We start from the raw sequence: 23705 nt of genomic DNA on the forward strand, positions 1-23705 counted from the left end.
GGAGACTGGGTTATGTTTAATGTCAGGGCATTCTTCTGTTGACACATGCCCACCCCCCGGTGTCTTGCACGTCTCTCAGTAAACGTAATATAATACGAGGATTTTGTTTACATCCGTGAAAGGGGCGTTACCGAAATCATGATAGGCGTACTTGATGTGAGGAAGTGAATGAGACACTTTACAACCAATGGGTGAGTCTCCTTGAGTCGTGACATGCGCAGTGGTGTTAAGGGGGTGTGTCCCTTCATAGCGTCCGGAGCTGGCGAACGCTGTGGCGGTAACTATAAAATAAGGGATATCAGGCCAGCACATCGACTATACCACATCAGGACACTATTTTTACTGAGACCGGCCCTCCTGATGAGCCCAGATGGGGCGAAACGCGTCGAGGCGCTTCATGTATATGGCAGAAGGCGTTTGACACGATGAGTATCTGCAGCATTTGATCACTGAGGGTTTGAATTATTTATTTATTGGCACTGTTTCTCCAGTCAGGTGGCATGCATTGGTCACTATACATCTAATTCTTGGCTACTGAGTGATTTATCATCTGTGGAGGTTGCATCTTTGTGCCATTTTGATCTAACCTCAGGTTAATGATAATCTATATGCTGTGGACTTTATCTATTGTATCTGTTATATCTACTTGACTCGTGTCACTGATATGCCATCACCTTAATGCCAGTACACAAATGTGTTCCTTTTGATTTTTAATTGTATTTGGGGATTAGGGTCCTCTTTAACACAGTTGATCTCTGTCTATTGATAGGGGCCCCCTTAGCATCGGGGAAGGGATCCCCAGGGGCTGTAGGGTACATCAGGGTCCACAGGGACAGCCATCGTTGAGCGGGGGCGCCACAACGCTCCCCCTAGGGTGCCAACCTCCGCAGCAAGGAAGGATTGAGCCTTAGACGATAATAGGGACTCCTAGGTAACCCCCATTACATGTTTTTATTTGGGTACTGATTGGACACGTTTTTTTGTTGTTTTTTGTTCTGTTCACTCTGTGGTGTGACCTTTGGTCTTTTAATAATAAAGTATCGTTGTTAGGGTTTTTTCATATGATTTCTCGATGACTATATGTTAGGCTAAATGCGCACGTTTCGTATTTGATGCATATTTGCTGCTTTTTTTTCTGAACGTAAATGGTCCAAAAACGCAATGGAATACTTATGCAAGGTAATTCAATGACAATCCTGAAGTGTTGTGCACATGATCAGTAAATTTAAGTCCATATTTGCAGTGCATTTTTTTCTGCAGCATGTCAATTCTTTTTCTGTTTTTGCCTGTGTTTTTGACCCAGCGAATGAACAGGAAAAAAACACATGCAAAAACGCACTAAAATGGAACAAATTTCTGAAAGCAAATACACAACGTGCGCACATAGCCTTACTCTATAATGCCTGCCATTGTTTGTACATGTATAAAGTGCAGCAGAATACGTCAGCACTTTAGAAATATAATTATAATACTGAAGAATAAAGAATTAAGGGGGCACCACAAGCGAATAATCATGGGATCCAACCCAGACCTATAATGACTACCAATCAAGAAGAAAGATATAGGTCAAAAAAGGGGGATCACCACACAACATGGAAATCGCATAGAAAATACTTTATTTTTAACACCAAAAAACACACAAACTCCTTTTTTTAAAAACATTAAAATAGTCACTATTGTGACATATAAGACTATACATAGGCATGTAATAAAGCCTGTGACCCAGGAGACATAAATGCAAGCACCTTTAACAAGACACAAATAAGTAGCATACCATCAATAAAATAACAGACATGGAACACATGTGTTGAGTCCACTTATAAATAGAAAACCCCCACACAGAGAACACAGTCAAGATTTTGTAAACATACGACAGTTATACAAACTTAGAAAATATATTTGTGAGCTGTAAAGGTAACAGCCAAAAAATAATATAAACCCATATGAGCTAATACTTCACCCAGACATCGAGTTCCCACAACTGAGACAAGGTAAGGTTGTATAGCAGAGCCAAAAATCCTCCATGTGGAAATAGATCTCTGAATAGTTGCTCAAGTGGGGACCGGACTGCAAGTGAAAAACCTGTCCGAAGATTATAAATTCATGGTGCAAAAAAGCACAAGCAAATAGTCAGCCTGGGACTAGCAGAGTACCTGACGCGTGTTGCCACTCGTGGTGGCTTCGTCAGGTTTTTCACTTGCAGTCCAATCCAAGCAGTTTTATTTTTTGACACTAGGTGGAGACAAAGGCCGATAACATAGTTAATCTGCTAATTATGAAGCACCATTGGAAAAACTACTAGATCATTATGTGCGAGATGCCAGAACTCAGAGCAAATTTACCCTGTTATATACAACTAGATTATGGCCCGATGCTATTGCATCGGGAGGATGCGATAGCATCACACCTCTTGCCATGTTAACCCTCAACACACACACTCCTCAACACACACTCCTCTCACCTTTCACCATCTCCACTCACTCTTTCACTCCACATACGACCCCTTCTCTCACTCCGTCTCTCATACTCACGCCGTCATCGCCGCTGCTCCACGATCCCCGACATCTTCTTCCGCCGGCGCCATCCTGGATCCAGACGTTGTCCACGCCGGCGACATGTTCTTGCGGCGACGCCATCTTGAGTATCGTGAAATCCCGCGATAGTCAAGATAGCGTCGCCGGAAGAACATGTCGCCGGCGTGGACGACGTCGGGATCCAAAATGGCGTCGGCGAAATCTCGCGAGTTTTCGCCGACGCCATTTTGGATCCCGACGTCGTCCTCGCCGGCGACATGTTCTTGCGGCGACGCCATCTTGACTATCGCGGGATTTTGCCGATCCAAAATGGCGTCGCCGCAAGAACATGTCGCCGGCGTGGACGACATCGGGATCCAAAATGGCGTTGGCGTAATCTCGCGAGATTTCGTCGACGCCATCTTTTTGGATCCCGAGTCGTCCACGCCAGCGACATGTTCTTGCGGCGACGCCATCTTGAATCTCGCGGGATTTCACGAAATCCAAGATGGCGTCGCCGCAAGAACATGTCGGCGGCCTGGAGAACGTCTGGATCCAGGATCGCGGCGGCGGAGGAAAATGTCGGGGCAGCGACGATGACGGTGTGAGTATGAGAAACGGAGTGAGAGAAAGGAACGTATGTGGAGTGAAAGAGTGAGTGGACGTGAGTGGAGGTGAAAGGTGAGAGGAGTGTGTGTTGAGGCGGTGTGGTGTGTTGAGGGTTAACATGTGCGTGTGTGTGGTGACGTCACCGGTTACAACTGGACGGAAGTTGTCACAACCGGAAGCTGCTTAGGGCATTTATTATTATAGATAAGAAAAGTAAATTGCTACATAGTAGTACATTCAGAAAAATGTACATAAAACACAGCAACAAAGATGCCTGTTCAATCAAACATTACATTTTCTCTAAAAGTACAAATGTGGAGTGGCGGATAATAAATTTATATATTAAAGCTGTGTTCAATATAATCTACATTAAAAGCAAAGTAAATTAGAAAATACAAGTTTCTGATCCTGAGTTACATCCTGTATTATACCCCAGAGCTGCACTCACTATTCTGCTGGTGCAGTTACTGTGTACATACATTACATTACTTATCCTGTACTGATCCTGAGTTACATCCTGTATTATACCCCAGAGCTGCACTCACTATTCTGCTGGTGCAGTTACTGTGTACATACATTACATTACTTATCCTGTACTGATCCTGAGTTACATCCTGTATTATACTCCAGAGCTGCACTCACTATTCTGCTGGTGGAGTCACTGTGTACATACATTACATTACTTATCCTGTACTGATCCTGAGTTACATCCTGTATTATACTCCAGAGCTGCACTCACTATTCTGCTGGTGCAGTCACTGTGTATATACATTACATTACTGATCCTGAGTTACATCCTCTATTATACTCCAGAGCTGCACTCACTATTCTGCTGGTGGAATCACAGTGTACATACATTACATTACTTATGCTGTACTGATCCTGAGTTACATCCTGTATTATACTCCAGAGCTGCACTCACTATTCTGCTGGTGTAGTCACTGTGTACATACATTACATTACTTATGCTGTACTGATCCTGAGTTACATCCTGTATTATACTCCAGAGCTGCACTCACTATTCTGCTGGTGCAGTCACTGTGTATATACATTACATTACTTATCCTGTACTGGTCCTGAGTTACATCCTGTATTATACTCCAGAGCTGCCACTCACTATTCTGCTGGTGCAGTCACTGTGTACATACATTACATTACTTATCCTGTACTGATCCTGAGTTACATCCTGTATTATACTCCAGAGCTGCACTCACTATTCTGTTGGTGCAGCCACTGTGTACATACATTACTTATCCTGTACTGATCCTGAGTTACATCCCGTATTATACTCCAGTGCTGCACTCACTATTCTGCTGGTGCAGTCACTGTGTACATACATTACTTATCCTGTACTGATCCTGAGTTACATCCTGTATTATACTCCAGAGCTGCACTCACTATTCTGCTGGTGCAGTTACTGTGTACATACATTACATTACTTATCCTGTACTGATCCTGAGTTACATCCTGTATTATACTCCAGAGCTGCACTCACTATTCTGCTGGTGGAGTCACTGTGTACATACATTACATTACTTATCCTGTACTGATCCTGAGTTACATCCTGTATTATACTCCAGAGCTGCACTCACTATTCTGCTGGTGCAGTCACTGTGTATATACATTACATTACTGATCCTGAGTTACAGCCTCTATTATACTCCAGAGCTGCACTCACTATTCTGCTGGTGGAATCACAGTGTACATACATTACATTACTTATGCTGTACTGATCCTGAGTTACATCCTGTATTATACTCCAGAGCTGCACTCACTATTCTGCTGGTGTAGTCACTGTGTACATACATTACATTACTTATGCTGTACTGATCCTGAGTTACATCCTGTATTATACTCCAGAGCTGCACTCACTATTCTGCTGGTGCAGTCACTGTGTATATACATTACATTACTTATCCTGTACTGGTCCTGAGTTACATCCTGTATTATACTCCAGAGCTGCCACTCACTATTCTGCTGGTGCAGTCACTGTGTATATACATTACATTACTTATCCTGTACTGATCCTGAGTTACATCCTGTATTATACTCCAGAGCTGCACTCACTATTCTGTTGGTGCAGCCACTGTGTACATACATTACTTATCCTGTACTGATCCTGAGTTACATCCCGTATTATACTCCAGTGCTGCACTCACTATTCTGCTGGTGCAGTCACTGTGTACATACATTACTTATCCTGTACTGATCCTGAGTTACATCCCGTATTATACTCCAGTGCTGCACTCACTATTCTGCTGGTGCAGTCACTGTGTACATACATTACTTATCCTGCACTGATCCTGAGTTACTTTTCCAAACATTTTATTATTATATTATAATAATGATAACATAGTAGACTCATTGTCTGCATAATGTGGGAGAGGGGTGGGGGGAAGGGAAGGGATGGAGGAAAGAGGGAAGGGGAAACAAATAAGAGAACTTTGGTTCATGGTCAATACCATGTTCAAAGAATAACATAAGAACAATAATACAAGTGAGTAATTGACACATTATATGATATACTGTACAATACACAATACCAAAGTCTGGCTTTTAATTAAAGGGCAGTTTCCTATGTAATGGGTGTAGGAAAGATGTGATCCCACTTAGACCATTTGGTATAAAACTTTGAAAAATGATCATTAGCCAGAGCAAAGTTAAGTTCGTATGCTCGGTGTTGAGCCATGATATCTATGATGTGTTGAAGACTAGGAAGTGTATGACTCTTCCAATGATACGCAATAGTGGTTTTTACAACTAAACATAAATGTACAATTTCTAAGTCCAGACTATCCAGCTCTAGAGAGAGTAATGCCGACTGTGGAGAGAGAACGAAGGTTTTACCATATATTTTGTGTATATCAGAGGAGACCTGCGGCCACAGGTATTGGGTCACAGGGCAACCCCAGAACCTGTGTAACAAGTCACCTCTTTTTCCGCAGTTTCTCCAGCAAAGTGGTGACCTGTCGGGATCGAAATGAGCCAAACGAACCGGCGTAAAGTACCATCTGGAGAGCACCTTAAAATAGGTTTCCTGTAAAGCCATGGAAAGGGTCGAGGCATAGGATAAGCACAATGCATCTTCCCAACTTTCTGCTGAAAAGGATGCCTTGACGTCTTTCTCCCATGTTAGCATATATGAATCTTTTGTGAGAGAGGAGTCCTGGTTAAAACTCTCATATATGAACTTGTGGCTCCAGAATATTGTGTGGCCTACATTACTTAGGATTTTAACAGAAGGTTCCGAAAATATCGGTCTTTTCTGTAAGAAATCTAAGATAGTGTCCTTTAATATTTGATATTCCATAAACATAGACCAAGGTACTTTGTATTTGGATTTTAAGTCACTAAAAGGTGACATTTTTCTGCCGTCGGAGATGTCCCCCAGTTTCTTAATTCCAAATTCAGACCACCTTACAGGGAGATCTAGTTTCATTATTGAGTATACTAGTGTGAGAGGTAAGGTTTTCAGGATTATCTTTTTAGCGGTTCCTCTCTTTGGAGTGGAGAGTTTCTTCCAAGCCAAAGAGAGAGCCTGAAAGATTGGATGTGCTGTACAGTCAAATGTTCGGTTAAAGATGGTATCTGAGATAATGACCCTTGGATGCTTGTTATTATTAAGCTCAATCTCTAAATCCAACCATGCTGGTGGATTTTCTTGATTGAACCATTGAGAACTTTGTTTTAATAGTGTTGTATGGTAGTGAGCCGAAGTACTCGGTATTCCCATTCCTCCATTCAATTTCTTTTTATACAAGGCTTTATTAGATGTCCTTGGTTTTTTGTTTAGCCAAATAATATTATTTAGTATAGTTTGGAGACTTGTCAATTGAATAGTTGGAAACGGGAGGGGTAAGCACCTCAGGACGTACAGTACCCTTCAGGAGTATAAATATTTTGACCGTGAAATTCCTACCCCACCATGATAGGTCCCTGTCTCTAAAAATAGAGCAGTCTTTTTCAACGACTTCTGTTAATCTTTTTATATTGTCTTGTACTGTATCACGTAGGTTTTTATTTAAAATTATTCCCAGGTATTCAATATTTTTAGTTTGCCAATTGAGGGATGAGATGTATTTAATTGAATTTACTTGTTGGTTGCTAAGGTTAAGGGGGAGAATGTTAGATTTGCTTTCGTTAGTTTTGAAATTGGAGCAGGCCGAAAATTTTTTCAATTCCTCTAAGACTTCTGGAATAGAATTATCAGGGTCCGTGAGGGTCAGAATAACGTCGTCAGCAAATAAATTTAGTTTGTGCTGACGATTTTTTGTTATCAGCCCTTTTATCTTATCGTTTTGCCTGATGTGTTTGGCCATTGGCTCCATCGCTAAAATAAACAAAAGGGGGGATAATGGGCAGCCTTGTCTGGTGCCATTCGTGATTGGAAAGACATCAGAAACGTGGTTGCTGGAAACAATCTTAGCTATTGGGTTTGAGTACAAGGCCAGTATTGAGGTAATTAAATTATTGTTAAAACCGAATTTACGTAAGGTTTGTTCAAGGAAGACCCGTCCCAGGCGTTCAAAGGCCTTTTCCGCATCCAAAGAAATAAAGGCCGTAGGAGTTTTTGTAAGAGCAACCATTCTCAATAAATTGATGACCCTTCTCGTAGCATCTGGTGGTTGTCTTCCCCTAACAAACCCCATCTGATCATTTCCAATTAGGGAGGGCAAAATTGTACTCAGTCTGCTAGCAATTATTTTCGAATATATTTTTAGGTCCGTATTTATTAAAGAAATGGGCCTATAACTACCTACTTTTTCCGGATCTCCTTTTGGCTTTGGAATGAGTGTTATTGACGCTTCCAGCATTTCTGTTGGAAATGAACCATGTTTTGCTGCCCAATTGAAGGTATCTGCTAGATGAGGGGAGAGTATATTGTTAAATGCTTTGTAATAAGCATTCCCGAAGCCATCAGGACCCGGTGATTTTAGTAGAGGAAGTCGTTTTATGGTGTTTTCAATCTAATTTTTAGAGAATGGGGAAGTTAGGAAATTGAGGTCATCTGGTGAAAGAGTTGGGAGGTTGATTTATGCTAAATATGACTCAATATCCGTCTTTGATGATTGGGGATGTTGTGGGTTTAATTTTAGATTATATAACTTTTGATAATATTTAGAAAATTCTTGGACTATATCCTGTGGGTGAAAAAGAATGGAGTTGTTATCGGTAATTAATCTGTTTATTCTGTTATGAATTCGCTTTTTTTATGTGATTTGTCATGTACCTTGTTGCTTTATTGAGGGAAGTATAGCATTTATAATGTGAAGATTTGATGGCAGCATCATATGAAGAGAAGAGTAGATTTCTAAGACGTTGGCGGAGGTTTAGTAGCTCTGTTTGTATGAAGGTAGAGGGTGATAGGAGTTTTAATTGAGCTTTTTCCTTGTCTCTAATTATGTCCTGTATTTTTTTAACCTTGGTTCTATTTTCTTTTTTTACTTTGGATGATATGCCGATAATCACTCCTCTGAGGACTGCCTTATGGGCACACCATCTTGTTAATGGGGTGGTGGAGTCAGGGCCATTTTCCTTAAAATAATTCTTCATGGAATTTTCGATTGAATTTTTATGGATAGGATCGTGAATTAAATTGGAATTGCATTTCCATAATTGTCTATTGTTCAGTAGGGGACCTAACGTTAGTTCTCCTGTGACTGGAGCATGGTCGGATATTGATCTATCTCCTATAGTTACCTTGTTAAACTTTTGAAGAGAAAAAATGTCAGCGATTATCAGATCTATCCTTGAAGCAGTCTGGTGGACATCTGAAAAATCACTGAACTCTATTGACGAGGTGTTTATGCACCTGAATACGTCATAGAGTTCATTTCTGAAAAGCCAGTCGTTCAAGTTACAGGCTTCAGTTCTTGTTTGCGAGGAGGAGTCCACCATCCTGTCGGGAACCACATTGAAGTCTCCTAGCATCAGTAGCACACCTTTTCTCACCAAAGACAGTTTTCTCTGCAACTTATTGAGGAACCTAATAAGTTGACAGTTCGGGGACTGATCCTGAGTTACATCCTGTATTATACTCCAGAGCTGCACTCACTATTCTGCTGGTGCAGTCAATATTTACATAGGCCTATGAGCCCATATACCTCTCAGTCGCTCTGGATGAGAACTTTTTGCTCCTGAATTTCAGTGTTCAGTATCATAACATCAAGAATCAAAACTTCACACAAGGACACATATGTCCAAAGTTTTTTTTTTTTTTTTTTAATACATCACCCATTAATCACAACATACACTATATTTGTGCTTGCTGCAGACCCCCAAAATATTATGTAAAAATATTGAATACAGCTCTGCAGGAAGGGGTAGCATTCACCTGGCAGACATCTGGAGCCGCTGATCTCCAGGAAAATCAGACAAAAAAAATGGATTTGTGTGGATCCCAGCGTTTGTGCTGCCAAATTGGTGCCACTTCATGCAGACTGTAGAGAATACTGCTGCTCTGCGGATACCCCATGTGTATAGATGAGAGAAGCACAGAAGTGAAGGTGGGGACCACCCCACTGCTCCATACATGGCCCATCTGTTGGGCATGGCGATGGTGCCCTCGCCAGCTGTTTTTCTGAGCTCCAGAGTCCCAACTCTCAGCACCCCCCACACATTTGCCAGTTCTGTGCTCCAGGCCGTGATGAGAAGAGACCATTATTTATATCCAAACTATTTCAATCCTACTTTACCCCCCTTCTGCCTCTCCTCTCAAACAAACGTGTTGTGTTAGTAGCCGTCTCCTCAGGACAAAGTGTGCGTTTGTCTCCCCTCTGGGGAGAAATGAAAGAGACTCTGTCTCCTCAGTACCATGCTGGGACCTCAGCTCTTTATACTCCCAGCTCCACAGGACAAATGCTATCTGAGGAGACATAGAGACCCTCTTCAGAGCAGAAAGGGGGGCTTGTTCTGATGGTTCTTTAATGGTGAGCTAGGAATGAACATTAGGACAGAGGGGGTCTGTGTCCTGGCCTTACAATGGGCTGAATTATTACAGCCCCAGCCTGGGAAGGGGGGAAGCCGAGCATTCACATTATTAGAGGAGGGGGCTACGCCAAACAATTCGAGAAGCCCTTCTTCTTTGCCTCTGGAGTATTTTTTGTGGGATTTCCAAAAGGAAGCTACTCTTTCCAAAGGGAGATCTCAGCAATGAGGAGAAGAAATGGTGGAGCCTGATTGTGGGGAGATGGGGCAACTAGAGGCCAGGGTCATATATGAGCATATAAAAATCCTTCTCTATCCTTGGATATACATAAATCATAATATTGATCGTTCCGTCTGTCTAATATCTGAAATGGAAACCCCCTTGTCAATATATGGCCCTTAAGTGCGAGGATGGGGCATGGTCTCCTGTACCTCTACATTAGCCACATAGATGAGGGGACCATTTGGCTTTACGTAATGTTGCACATAAGTACTCATGCAGATATTTTGGCCCAATATCGGATGGCAATGGATGGACTAGACACAGGTCTCCTGACCCGAGTGTGATAGCTATATATGAAGTGGTCACACTTGGGTCCGGAGATTCTCTGCCAGTCCCTGCCCTAGTGGTCCATGCTCGGAACAAATGGCACAGACGTCTGAATGAGCCCTTAAAGAAATCTGCATTATGCCCTATCAGCTGCCGGCATTGACATCAGGGGCTTATCTACAGCATTCTGTAATGCTGTAGATAAGCTCCCGATGTAACCTGAAAGATAAGGCCTCTTTGAATTTTCAAGGAACGAGAGAAAGAGAGAGAGAATTTTTTCCGTCCGCCAGAAAGGATTTCAGGGTTAAAATTCCAGCTGAATACCTTCCTCCGGACATGCGCACTGTAAAATGCGGATCCTGCAGCAAAAAAAAACATTGCAAGGTCCGTCCAGGCATGTCGGCAGACGAAAAAAATTTGGCGAATCCGCAAAAAAAACGGATCCAACGGATGGCCATCCGTCAAGATCCGCCAGTAATGCAACTCAATGGGGAAAAAAACGGATCCGCAAAATAAAATGGCGGATCCGTTTTTTTAAAAAACTGGCGGATTTTGACTGATGGTCAAAAACGGAAGTGTGAAACAGGCCTAAGAAAAACACGTTAGATTATACTCACCGGAGGGGGCGGTCCGGTCAGATGGGTGTCGCGGTCTGGTCCCGCTCCTCCCATTTTCATACAATGCCGTCCTCTTCTTCCTGTCCTGTAGTAGCTCCGGCACAGGCGCACTGCTCTGCCCTGTTGAGGGCAGAGCAGAATACTGCAGTGCGCAGGCGCCAGACGTCGATTTGATGCTGCACCGGGCGCACCAAAACGCAAAACGGTGCGCTTGGCGCTGGTCGGCGCAGCGTCAAAAGGACGCATGCGCCGGCAAAAACATACCTGCGCACAGCCTGTGTACCCAATGCTAAAGATGGGGTACGCAGGTCGCATGCAGCGTCATGCGGCCATAGGTGGAGCTGACCGGAGGAGGCAAGGCAGGGGGCGGAGCTTCATGCCAAGCGTGGCTGCGCCTCCAAACGCTAGTGTGAAACTAGCCTTACAAACCATGTGACATGGAGACTGGTAGATAACCACGAGAAGATCAACCTTACTCTGTGGAAATTCATTCTTTAGAGTTAAGGCAGCGTCTCACACAGCGATATCACCAGCGAGATCTATGATTTTGTGACGCCACAGCAAACTCGCCAGCGCAATCGCTGTGTGTGACATGGATCAGCGACCGGCCCCCCTGTTGGGTATCGCTGATCGCGCTCCATCATCCTGGGCCGTTTTTTGATAGTTGGTCTCCCGCTGGCCAGCGCGCATCGCTGCGTGTGGCAGCGACCAGCGACGCTGGATTCCAATGTAAACAGCGGGTATCTAAGAGCTGCGCGGCTCTTAGTTACCCGCTTTTTACCTTGGAAACCAGCGTGCAGCGCCGCGGCTCTTCGATACCCGCTGTTTACCTTGGAAACCAGCGTGCTCGCTGGTCCTGATCACTGGAGGGGCTGGTAAACAGTGGGTATCCAAGAGCCGCGCGGCTCTTAGATACCCGCTGTTTACACTGGAAACCAGCAAGCTCGCTGGTCCTGATCGCTGGAGGGGCTGTCTATGTGACAGCCCACCAGCGATCAGCCTAACGATGTCCCAGTGATCCCATCCATGTCGGATCTTTGGTGGGATTGCTGGGACATCATTATGTGTAACGGGGCCTTTAGAAACCTGAAGGTCAACCTTGGCTTTGCTGTGGCAAAACAGAATTGGATCTTGTAAGCTCACACATGTAGATCTCATTCTTCTTGAGCGCTTTCCCTGTAGACCTTTCCCAGTGCTTTCCCTCTAGACTTCCAGTACGCACGATACAGGTCCATTCCCTACCAGTCAATCACAGTTATTTCCAAATTCAACAAATTCTTCACGAGTGAGTAAATGTTACGACACAAGGAAGGAATAGAAGGTAGAAGAGGTGACTCAGGCCGACATCCCTCGAGGGCTGTGAATTGTAAAAGGAGACTCCTGTACTGGAGTAAACCTAGCTGTGACTCAGAGGAGGTCAATGTCCCCATCAGCCATAGAAAGAGGCATTGAGGGGAGTCCCATGGCCTGGGGTGTCCTTCATTCATTTTGCAATTTTCAAGGAGTGGTAAATAAATATGGCTTATCATTAGAGAGGTGTACTGTAAGGCCCGTGGGCCCCAAAGCGAACTTGTGCCATTTCTGATACTGGTGTCTTCTTATGAGCCAAATGATACAAATAGAGAAAGAGACCAGTTGGATTTGCATATATTGGCCAATGCGCTAAGTACCTTCTTTTTTTACTGTATTTTTCATAGCAATTTTTGCAGATTAATATTTCATATATACATTATATAGCGTTTTTTTCCCCCTTTTATCTATTTTCTATGGCAGTAATGCAGTTTCAATGTTCTAGAGTAATCATTCTTGGTAAATCATGGTGCAACCTTTATTGTTTTTCAGCTTATATGCTTTTTTTTTGGTTGGCGCCTGTTCACACTAGCTTGGATGTGCTGGTCTTTTTCTTTACTTGTATCAAAGCATTTTTGGACAAATGCACTCCCACTCCCAATAACCACAGGTGATTTTAAGTAGTCAGATGGTCCATTTCTGCCCCATAAATTGTAGGCTTTTTTTGCCCAGGAGAAATGACATATCAGGATAGGGACCCATTTTTCGAAGGAAGCCTTGACGTGGCAATTGGGCTCACATATGTTGACCAATCTATGCACCAAGTACCTTCTTTTTTACTGTATTCTTCATAGCAAATTTTGCAGATAAATATTTCATATATACATTATATAACATGTTCTTCCTTTTCTCCCATTTTCGATGGCAGTAATGTAGTTTGAATGTTCTAGAGTAATCATTCTTGGAAAATCATTGTGCAACCTTTATTGTTTTTCAACTTTTCTTATTACGAGGCAGACGGACACCAGGAACCGTGTGTAACCGCTACCTCTACACCCCATATAGCTAACACATACGGTAAATCAAGATTATGATAAATAGGGTTTTACTCAACTTCTTTATCACAACAATCTAATATGATGGCAAGAGAAGAGCCTGGTTTGACGGCTACCATATCTATGAACTGGTCCAATGTTTATATTTATGTTTTTCCCTCTCCCATATTGATAGTTCTGCTTCACGTCACTTGTCTTATCTATTGCATTTTTTCTAGGCTGTATTGTGCATAAATATGTGACTTCAGATTTTGTATTAGTCTAGCCTGATGAAGAGACCTGAGTAGTCTCGAAAGCTTGCAATGTGTTACCATCTTTTCAGTTAGCCATTAAAAGGTATCAACTACTGAGGACTCTCAATCCTGAATATTTTTCTATCCACTGGCTAACACGGTACAAAGATATACATCTTTCCTGTTCCTACCTCTAATTTGTCCTGAGCTGAAGACCATGTCAGAACAGATAGCTGCCCATTATCGTTGGGTAATACAAATGACTCATACATAAAACCTAGATTGTCACTGTCACCCATCTACTTTTGCAGAAAGTGTAGCTATCAGTGCCTAGAAAGTTGAACGCGTCAAAGGGGAGATTCTGAGAACGAAAGAGCGACCTTTGACCATAACGTATTTCAATGACTGGTATTCCTCTCCCCCCAAAAGTCAGAGGATCTCAGCAACTGGTGAAGATCTCTACTGCAATAACCCCACCAATTATAACCCACGAGATGTTAGAAGTTGAGGAAAAGATAATTATACTTTATTCTGGCTTCACTTTTGTAAAGAAACCTTCTTTATTACTTCAAAATCCCCTTACAAAATCTTTACGATGAGGTTTTTCTCAGGCATGTCCTAACCACATCTTGTAGAAAATGCCCAGACCTTGTCTAAAAGTAGTAGCAATTGGGGCATTGAAGGACTACATCTATCCATGTACATCTGGAAGGCCACATCTACCAAAGAAGATCTGGAGGTACACATCTACCAAAACTCACCAAAAACTCATTGTGGGAACTTAACCCGAGTTCTTTTCCATGGACAGATAACTTGTTTGCATCATCGATCACAGCTTGTTTAAACCATTTACCAGATGATCACAAGAAATTTATATGCTACAATAATCCAATATTATTTTGCCATTGCTCCTGATACTCCAGATCACACTGCGCACCATGGCCCCAATTCATCAAAGTTTTCACTCCAGAATTCTGGAGCTGCATCAAAATTGTGACTTTTGGCATTGCCAAGTCAGTCTCTCCCAGCTCTGACAAAAGGGGTGGCGCGGGGGCGCAGTAGCGATGGGACGCCACAGCTCATCTACTTATGATGAGATTTGGCATTCCCTAGGCCAAAAATCGCAGTTTTCTAGGGTGGCGCCTGCCACTTGTAAGATGCTTCAAATTCATGAATAGGCAAGCGACTTTACATGAATCAGGAGCATCTCATGCCAGAATGCCTCTGGCATGAGCATTGCCAATCTTGATGAATAGGGCCATAGGTATGACCCAGCAAGTTGGAATATAAGTTATGCGAGTGAGGAGAGGACCAGAGCCGGAAACAGGTGAAGACTGCAATCGGTGAGCATATTACTGTAATTAGTCTACACTGCATGCACATTTACACGAGTTTATTACTGTAATCAAAAAATTGCTTCATTAACAGGGGTTATACCAAGGTTGAAAACTTTCTCTATAGACTTATTGATCGCTGGGGGTCTGTCCAGTAGGACACCGGCTCATCCAGTGAATGGGGCTGAAAGGAACAGAGTACAGTAATAGGCACCAATGTACTCTGTATCTCTGTATGGAACTGCTGGGGACTACTGAACAGAAACTCAGATCCCAGTAAATGCATCCTTATACACAAAATAGAGATAGGGGATAACTTTCAATCTTGGTAAAACCCTTTTCAGTGTAAAACATAAAAGGTGTCTGTCATAGAGTCTCTGCTAAATCGGAGAAGCTCGTCCTTCCTAATCTACAGTAATGGGATGATGGTTAGTTGCGTGCACACGCTACATATTTCCACTTCACTCCATTAGTGACTAATAGGTGGCATTAGTTAGTATTATTTCTTAATGCCCCCTATCCCCTTTGTACAATCTCTTACAGATAAAATTAAGCCTCTGTTCCTACCCTGTCACTTTCATTGACAGATCTGTCAGCTTCAATCTGCCTGATATTTTGCGATTGAAGGGCTTAGGCTATGGGATGTGATGGAAGCCTGCAAATATCTGTCCAAGGTCTCAAGGTCTATAGCATCCGACACAGTATATACACAATGAACGCCCACTTGCTCTAATTAATGTGCATTAATTTCAAACCAAAGAGGGGAATAAATGTCCACGTTGAAGAGCTGGTAATCGGCAAATGTCTATTCATAAGAGTACTACTTATTCCAGATGATAGGCCAGTGTATGGCTGTGTTCACACATTCAGTTTTGTTTGTTTTTTTAAGTCAAAAGTGGATTCAAGGGAAGGAGAAGTTTTATGCCCTGATTCATCAAAGCAATTTCAACAGAATTCTGGAGTTAAATTGCTTTGAAAAGTTACAAAATTTTTGCTAAAAAAAAAGGTGTCTTAGTCATGACTAAGACTTTTTTTTAGTTGAAACGCGTTGATCCTCCTCACTGGTGTGCTTGGTGTTTGCTATAAGAGATTTTTAAAGAACCAACATATTTTTAAGTTGTCCAATAAAGCTTTGTAAAATTGCAGCCGCCTCCGTCTCAAGCTGGATCAATTTTTTTTTCCTTCTGGAATAATATGGCTCCTTATCACAAACCTAAAGTATCATTGTGCAAAAAAAATAAAGACTGCATTGTGTTGTCCTAGGGGAAGCAGCTGCATATTTCAGTTATCAATAGAATATTGGAATGCACAGGGGTCCAGGAATGGCTTCCTATAGGGACCCAAATATCATGGATACATGGGATCAGTGGAAATTGAATGCAGCGTTTGTCCACAACGTGCACAGACATCTGTCCCTGGTCTTTGTGCCTTTATTCTTCTTGACATTGGCTCAAAGAGTCATTGTCTAGAGAAAAGTAGAGTCTTAACTCTTGCAGCACCGCGTCAGAGACTAGACCCAGCGCCACCACTGATTCTAAACCTGGAGGGGGCACTATGTAGTGGGCAATGTGGTAGAGACAGTGCAAATCACATGTCCGCCTGACCATGAACAGTGGACTACTTAATAGGCAAAGTACTCCAGAGTCTGTGAGAAGTTCGGCGATTGCTGCTTTCTCCAGTTATTAACTTTTTTCTTGGCTGTGCCCATTTTTCTCAACTACCGCACTTGGCAGCATGGTTCGCTCACATCTATTGGATAACAGGTGCATGACAAGTCGTATTGGCAGCTGTCTATGGAGGGCATTATCATCACCATGCCAAGATCACCTGTAACCATTACAAGGTCATGCACTGTGGCCTGTACAGGAGACTTTTTTTTGCTGGTACCAATCTCAAGCTGCTACTTATATCATTAACCAGAGCTACAGATCCATGAAACATCCATAGTCACAGAGGACAAGTGTAGAACAGTATTAGGACTGGGAAACAACCAGTAAGAAGACATCCAGCCACCATTCATCACAATGTCCTCAGATACTGCACTTCCACTTAAACCATTAGCGTGAGATTCAGCGAGACAGACAAGGATTACTTTACCTATTCACCTAACAGTAAAGTACAAATCCACATGTTTAGGCATCCTGACTTAGTGGGTGGTGGAATGCCATCATACAACGCAGGTGTCCTCCATGGATCTCCAGAGAAAGCCAGGTAGGCACTGCCAAGTCAGAGGGTATGGCTCACGGCAGGCAACCCAACAGAAAACTGCTCCAAAAGTTACAAATGGCGACATTAATGGAGAGTCTAGCAAACAGGGATATATACTACATTGGCATGTAAAAGTTTGGGCACCCCTGGTGAAAACTACTGTTATTGTGTTTGGGCACCCCTGGTGAAAACTACTGTTATTGTGAACATTTAAGCAAGATGAAGATGAAATTATCTCTAAAGGGGCTAAAGTTAAAGATGACACATTTACTTTGTATTTTAGGCAAAAAAAAATAAATTCTCACTTATTACATTTTAAAAATTACATCAGGTTGTATTTTATAGTGAGGACGCAGGAGAGGTTTACTTCTGATGACTCTTCCATGAAAGCCATATTTGTGCAGGGGTCTCTGAATAGTACAACAATGTACCACAACTCCAGAGTCTGCTAAATCTCTCTGATGGTCTTTTGTAGTCAAGCGGGGGTTCTGATTTGCCTCTCTAGCAATTCTACAAGCAACTTTCAATGAAATTTTTCTTGGTCTTCCAGACTTTATCTTGGCCTCCACTGTTCCTCTTAAAGGGAACCTGTCAGGTCCACCCAGAATCACCAGGAGTTGTGTCTGCATATATACATACCCTACAGAAGACTTCCGATCATGCGCAGTGAGTCTCTCTGAAGCTGGAACACGTACACCCAGCTTCAGAGGATGAATGCAGTGAGGGAAAGAAGCTGCGCGCAAGGTAAGCATAGCACTAGCGATGACGCCGATGCTTGTAAGTTATGTTATCATGCCCACAAGGGAGTGACAACATCTAAGTGGGCCAACTAGTCTGAGGATACTAACACCCCATCAACTAGTCTCTTACATATCATAAATGGACTTTAGAAATACACATACAAAACAGATCTTTAGAAAAAGTAACGTAAAAAAGGGACTGTTGAGCAGGGTATTTACATATGCAGACACAACTGCTGGTGGTACTGAGGGTTCGGGGGACTTGACAGGTTCCCTTTAACTGCCATTTCTTAATTGCATTTCAAAATGCGGAAAGGGCAACTTGAAAACGCTTTGCTATCTTCTTATCGCCTTCTCCTGATTTCTGGACTGCCATCATTTTCAGAGTGCTAGGCAGCAGCTTAGTAGAACCCATGGCTGCTCTTTTTTGGCACAAGTTTGGAGGAGGCTGGATTTTTATAAAGGTAGGAAATTTGCATCACCTGGCCTTTCCTAAAGATGATTGTGAACAAGCCACAACCCTAACAGGCCAATTAAGTCTGAAACCTTACTCAAAGTTATCTGAACACAGGAATCTCCAAGGGTGCCCAAACATTTGCATAGGTTATTTTCTTTCTGAAATACAAAGAAAATGTGTCATCTTTAACTTTAGGCCTTTTAGAGATCATTTTATCTTCAACTTGCTTGAGTGTTCACAACAACAGTAATTTTGACCAGGGGAGCCCAAAGTTTTACATTCCACTGCATATACATAGTGCAGTGTAACTAGTGCCAATAACTAATCTATACATATAGTAATACACCTGATCCCATAAATACATAGTAGTACACCTGAACCCATAGATACATAGAAGTACACCTCATCCAATATACACACACTATATATATATATATATACACATACATACATATATAAATAATATATATCATATATCCCTTTAACGACCGCCAATACGGTTTTAACGGTGGCAGTTAAGGGTACTTATTCCTCAGCAACGCTTTTTAACGGCGCTGAGAAATAAGGATACAGCGCCCCACAGCATCGGAAATCTCCGGGGTCTCGGCCACCAGGGGTAACTGAGAACTTGGAGAACATGATTCGGGTTTGGTTTTTACCGACCCCAGTGTTGCGATCACCTTTATTCACTGACTGACTGCGACTGCAAAAAAAAAATTCTGATTTCCTATTTATTTATTTCTCCTCTGATATGATCTAGCATATCATGGAGTGGAGAAATGGGGTCCCCCGAGCCCCCACCTGGTACCTGCGGTGTCCCCTGACTCTATGTGTCTTCTTCCGGGAAGAAAAAAAATAAAATAGTAAATCAACGCCCACTTTATCACCCCTTAGTAAGGTAAAAATAATAAAATATTTTTTTCCCATTAGGGTTAGAGCTAGGGTTATAGCTAGGGATAGGGTTAGAGCTAGGGTTATGGTTGGGGCAAGGTTAAGGGTTGTGGTTAGGGTGGTGTTGGGGTTAGGGTTGGAATTAGGGCTGTGTTAGGTTTGGAGCTAGAATTGGAGGGTTTCCACTGTTTAGGTACATCAGGGGTCTCCAAACGTGACATGGCACCCGCCATTGATTACAGCCGATTTTGCGTTCAAAAAGTCAAACGGTGCACCCTCGCTTCTAAGCCCTGCCATGTGCCCAGGCAGTGGCTTTCCCCCACATACGGAGTATCGGTGTACTCAAGAGAAATTGCACAACAAATTTTTTGGTCCATTTTCTCCTGATACCTTTATGAAAATAAAAAAGTTTGGTTCCAAAGTAAATTTTTTGTGAACAAAGTAAAATGTTCATTTTTTTTTCCTTCAACATTGCTTTAGTTCTCGCGAAGCACCTGAAGGATTAATAAACTTCTTGAATGTGGTTTTGCGCACCTTGAGGGGTGCAGGTTTTAGAATGGTGTCACTTTTGGGTATTTGCTGTTATATTGACCCCCCAAACTTACTTCAAATGTGAAGTGGTCCCTAAAAAAATGGTTTTGCAAATTTTGTTTGAAAAATGAGAAATCGCTGGTGAACTTTAAACCCTTATATCTTCCTAACAAAAAAAAATAGGCCATGCACGGTAACATGCACAGTCCATAGATAGTCCAGATAGATAGATAGAGATTATCCACAGACAGTCCATACAGAGTATACACAGTCCATGCAGAATATCCAGTCTATGTGCACAGTCCATGCAGAATATCCACAGTCTATGTGCATAGTCCATACAGAGTAGTATCCACAGTCTATGTGCACAGTCCATACAGAGTATCCACAGTCTATATGCATAGTCCATACAGAGTATCCACAGTCTATGTGCAGAGTCCATACAGAGTATCCACAGTCTATATGCACAGTCCATGCAGAGCATCCAGTCTATATGCACAGTTCACGCAGAGTATACACAGTCCATACAGAGTATACACAGTCTATATGCACAGTCCATACAGAGTCTCCACAGTCTATGTGCACAGTCCGTACAGAGTATCCACAGTCTATATGCACAGTCCATACAGAGAATCCACAGTCTATATGCACAGTCCATACAGAGAATCCAGTCTATATGCACAGTCCATACAGAGAATCCACAGTCTATATGCACAGTCCATACAGAGTATCCACAGTCTATATGCACAGTCCATACAGAGGATCCACAGTCTATATGCACAGTCCATACAGAGCATCCACAGTCTATATGCACAGTCCACACAGAGCATCCACAGTCTATATGCACAGTCCACGCAGAGTATACACAGTCTATATGCACAGTCCATACAGAGCATCCACAGTCTATATGCACAGTCCATACAGAGTATCCACAGTCTATATGTACAGTCCATACAGAGCATCCACAGTCTATATGCACAGTCCACGCAGAGTATACACGGTCTATATGCACAGTCCATGCAGACTATACACAGTCTATATGCACAGTTCACGCAGAGTATACAGTCTATACAGAGTATACAGTCTATATGCACAGTCCATACAGAGTGTCCACAGTCCATATAGAGTATCCACAGTGTATATACAGTCAATCTAGAGTATCCACAGTCTATATGCACAGTCCATCCAGAATATCCAGTCTACATGCACAATCCAGTCTATATGCACAGTCCACACAGAGTATAGTCTATATGCACAGTCCATCCAGAGTATCCAGTCTATATGCACAGTCTATATACACAGTCCATACAGAGTATCCACAGTCTATATACAGTCAATCCAGAATATCCACAGTCTATATGCACAGTCCATACAGAGTATCCAGTCTATATGCACAGTCCATCCAGAATATGCACAGTCCATACAGAGTATGCACAGTCTATGTGCACAGTCCATAGAGTATTCAGTCAATGCACAGTCAATACAGAGTATCCAGTCTATATACACAGTCCATAGAGTATCCACAGACTATATACACAGTCCATCCAGAGAATCCAGTCTATATGCACAGTCCATACAGATTATCCACAGTCTACATTGCACAGTCCATGGAGTATCCAGTCTATATGCACAGTCCATATGCACAGTCCACAGAGTATCCACAGTCTATATGCACAGTCCATACAGAGTATCCAGTCTATATGCACAGTCCATACAGAGTATACACAGTCCATATGCACAGTCCATGTAGAATATGCAGTCAAAATGCACAGTCCATACAGAATATACACAGTCTATATACACAATCCATACAGAGTATCCAGTCTATATACACAGTCCATACAGAGCATACAGTCTATATAAACAGTTCACAAAGAGTATACACACTCCATAGAGTATACACGGTCTATACACACAGTCCATACCGAGTATCTACAGTCTATATACACAGTCCATACAGAGTATCCAGTCTATTTGTACAGTCCATACAGAGAATCCTCAGTCTATATACACAGTCCATACAGAGTATCCACAGTCCATACAGAGCATCCAGTCTATATGCACTGTCCATACATAGTATCCACAGGCTATATACACAGTTCACAAAGAGTATACATAATCCATAGAGTATACACAGTCTATATGCACAGTCCATACAATCTATATGCACAGAAGATGGGCAACTCCAACTTGCATAGTGCCATAGAGGGGTCATCTAACTAAAATCCCCAGCAGACCAGTGATCAGGCACTCCCCACCTGCCAGCACCTCTCATGGTCTTGCACTCACCTGCAGTGTCATTGGTCCCATTAGTCCAATAATCTATTTCCATGAGAATAATATATCCAGTTATATCCACATTCAGGATTCCAGTACTCCCCTAGTGAGGCAGAACTCCTAATATCTCCAACAGTGACAGCAGAGCAAGCCTATATTTCCATGATCCAATGCTGAGCCCATAGTATCCATGCAGGGTGAGGAGGATGCGATGCTGTGCAGGGTCCCACAGGCTGAGGGATGTCCTGCAGCTGGCTGGTCCTCAGCCCCTCTGCTCACAACTGTGCCAGTACTGGAGGTAGGAGCACAATGCACTCCCCTCCTTCCAGGGACTGGCTGCCAACTGCCACCCACAGCACAGGCGCAGAGCTCCAGCTCCTGCAGTGTCTGCTGCTGGGGAAAGTGAGCTTCCTCCACAGTCTCTGGGAGGGTTAACCCATTCATTACTGCAAGCTGCTCCTGCAGTGAGTATGCCGCAAAATGCTTACCTGCACATGAGCCAGGACAGCCACAGAGGGGAAAGTGGCTGCATCACAATGTGGCTTTACCTCTGTAGCCACTTTTAATAATGGATTTATTTGTGTAAAGTCACTGTACCACAATAGACCCTATAACATGGGGCAGAGGCTAAAGAGACTGGGAATTCCAGATTTCCCATCAGGCTGGGTCAGGAGGGGATGGTTGTGTGGCCAAAGATTGCTCTGTGCCACTATCACATTACAGCACAAGGCAGATTATGGGGTCTTATGGTACTGCAAAAAGTCAAAACCAGATTTTTTGCCCCTTGATCGTCATAGTACATTGGTGGTGGCAATGTATCCCCCCATTCACCTACGTTAATTCTGTGATTTTGCAGGGGTGTACAGCGATCTTCGTCCACGCAACCTGTGCCATGGCCAAAGTTGCCATCTATCCCCCAAGTACACTACTGTGAGCCCCTAATAAGAGGCTGCAACTACGGAGTGTGGGCATGGGGGTCTTTATACACAAGCAGATTTTGTGCCCGAATCCAGAGACATTAAAAGTCACTGAAAGTTTGTAAAGCTCCAAGAGCGGACACAGACAGAAGACCCTTGCACAATGGACCTTTTGCAGTCCAATAGCTCATCATGACATCATGACGTACAATTCCACTGGCTTTGGAGGTGGTAGTGGCTCCGTCATCTCTTTGGCGTCTGCGGCTGCACAGATTGCACCAATATAATGTCCGTCCCTGTATAGCTCCTCTTTAACAAGGCTGATGCTTGGAAGGATGAATACTTGTTCCCACCATTGCCCAGGTAGACGCGTCCAATAAACTGATGGACCATGAGGACACTATAATCGTCGCTTGTTGGCCGCACGTCACTCTGTGTAATCGGGGATCTGCTGCCAGCAATAATGGAACTGTATGTGCACCAACAGTCATCCAGTCACATATGACCATCACTTCGCATAATAAAGCTAAAGGAACGGCGGTCCATGGGCAATGAA

General features: G+C 42.9%; 1 long non-coding RNA gene across 1 annotated transcript in view; it reads right to left on the reverse strand.

The window, feature by feature from the left end:
* The window catches only part of LOC141072877 (uncharacterized), a 224284-nt gene extending 201698 nt beyond the window's left edge, over positions 1 to 22586 (reverse strand). Inside the window, exon 1 of the long non-coding RNA XR_012226890.1 lies at positions 22245 to 22586. This is a non-coding gene — a long non-coding RNA (uncharacterized lncRNA). The remainder of the gene's footprint in view (positions 1 to 22244) is intronic.
* Between the last annotated feature and the right edge of the window lie 1119 nt (positions 22587 to 23705).

The sequence above is a fragment of the Dendrobates tinctorius genome, unplaced genomic scaffold (assembly GCF_039654945.1).
Source record: "Dendrobates tinctorius isolate UK_male_01 unplaced genomic scaffold, ASM3965494v1 ptg000014l, whole genome shotgun sequence".
Lineage (NCBI taxonomy): Eukaryota > Metazoa > Chordata > Amphibia > Anura > Dendrobatidae > Dendrobates > Dendrobates tinctorius.